Source organism: Giraffa tippelskirchi, chromosome 3, assembly GCF_054371585.1.
Source record: "Giraffa tippelskirchi isolate mGirTip1 chromosome 3, T2T-mGirTip1v1.2.pri, whole genome shotgun sequence".
Taxonomy (NCBI): domain Eukaryota; kingdom Metazoa; phylum Chordata; class Mammalia; order Artiodactyla; family Giraffidae; genus Giraffa; species Giraffa tippelskirchi.
In genome coordinates this window covers 45,619,463-45,621,490 of record NC_137277.1, presented here as the reverse complement: position 1 = coordinate 45,621,490, position 2,028 = coordinate 45,619,463, and the positions used below count along the sequence as shown (strand labels likewise).

Sequence of the window (2,028 nt, the reverse complement as noted above, 5' to 3'; positions counted from 1 at the left end):
GGATGGTCCTCCACACGCTATCTTCTCCCCTACTTCTCCAGCCCCTCCTCCCAACACCCCTCTCCATGCAATACCCCCCTCCGGGTTTCCACAGTTCTGAGCTATCTGCTCCTCCCCAAACTGATCTTCCAACATCTCTCCTCATTGGGCACCTAATACTCCCATTCCATCCTTTAAAATCAGTCCAGCATTGCAACTTCCACAGAAACTGTTAATTCCAACACTCTCCACCTCCTGAACCCTCCAGTCTATTTTCTTGCCACAGTCCTTTGAGTTTCTTTCAGTCACAGAACTCTCAAGTTGCACTCTAATTTATGACGTACACGACTGTAGCCCTGTCTGTGAGTTCTTTCAGAGCCAGGGGTACATGATATTTATCTCTGCATTTCCTTGACCTATTAATGGGTGAGATGCCCAGGGGCAGTGAGAAAAGGTTAGGATTACATATTTTGAAACACACTGGTTGGTGGACTCCCCTGGTGGTCCAGTGGTTAAGACTCTGTACTCTCAATGCAGGGGGCCCAGGTTCAATCCCTGGTCAGGGAACTAGATCCCACATGCTGCAAATAAGACCCAGCGCAGCCAAGTGAATACATAAAAAGAAATATTTTTTACAACCCACACTGGTTGGGGAGGGACAAAAATGCACTCGACTCTAAAGGGAGAACACAAGGGAGATTTTGTGGTGCTGGGACAAGTTCTGTATCTTGACTCAGGTGGTAGCTACACAAATGCACGTGTTAGAAAATGACACAGAACTGTCTACACACATTGTCACAATGGCAATGTCCTGACTGATACTAAAAGTGGGTCCCTCCGTATCTGTAGGGTTTAGGTTCCAGGACCACCTCCCCGCCCCCACCCCGGATACCAGAATCCAAGGATGCTCAAGTCCCTATAGTGAATGGCCTAGTACAGTTGGCCTTCTATATCCATGGGTTTTGCATCTTCATATTTAACCAACTGCAGGTGGAAGCCCATGGATACATGAGGCCAATCGTATATTGTGTTATGTAAGGATATTGCAAAGGGAAAGCAGGAGCTTATTTTAACCAATCAGAGGCCTTTTTCCCATCCAAGTTTGCACTGTGTTAGCCCTCATGGAAGTCACGAGATCTCTGGATAAGCAGAGAATCACTCTACTAGCATTGAATCACTTGGACTCGTAAGATGTAACCACCAGGGGAACCTGGATGAAGAGTCCACGGGATCTCTCTCTACCATCATTGCAACTTTCTGAGGATAACTATTTGATGATGAAATGTTTTTACAAAAATATGCACAGGCAAGTTTTACTGTTCTGACTCATCAAATAAAATAATTGGAAATGAGGGACAGTCAACCCTGGACTTTTTCACAAAGTCTAATTTAAGATTATTTAAAACTGACTGGCTAGAGGGTGAATGATGAGAACATAAACATAACCCAAATATGCTTCAACATCTGCTTTATTTGGAACCGTAATAAATTTCTACTCAAAGGTCTTGGAATTGGTACCTAAGTGGGAAGAACCAGGAGTAGAAGGAATCAGGTCAGCACAGCTGCAGGAGCAGAATGAGGCTGTCTGTGATGAAGCACCTGAGAGAAAGAGAAAGCTCCAGAGACTCTGACAAGAGAAAGAGGAGGAATGGGTGGGAGAAAGCTGCATGCTTGACCCATGACTTTGGGAAGCCATGGACCTAAAAATCTGAGCCCATGTCTTCAGTATCCTCACAAGTCGGAGATGCTGAAAACTGAGGTTTCCAGTAAACCAGCACTTCAACAGCTGAAGGCCTCCACACACCCAGGACCTGTCTGACATCCTGAGATTCCTAGCAAGCAGGGTGGGCTCACAACCTGATGATGTTAAGAGCCAAGAGCCCTAGACGCCCGCAGCCCCTAATGACATGTCTCTGAGAACCATGAAGCTTTTCATAAACTGAAAGCCTGAATAACCCAAGGCTTCTGACAACCCAAGGCCTATAATAAACTGAGACTCTTAGCAACCCAGGTCGCCTAGCAACCTGGGGACTCTGATCATCAGAGACT

General features: G+C 45.9%; 1 non-coding gene across 1 annotated transcript; it reads left to right on the top strand.

Moving 5' to 3' along the window:
- Positions 1-472: 472 nt before the first annotated feature.
- TRNAE-CUC (transfer RNA glutamic acid (anticodon CUC)) lies at positions 473-546 on the top strand. The gene has a single exon. It is a non-coding gene; the product is annotated as a tRNA-Glu (tRNA).
- The last annotated feature ends 1,482 nt before the right edge of the window (positions 547-2,028 follow it).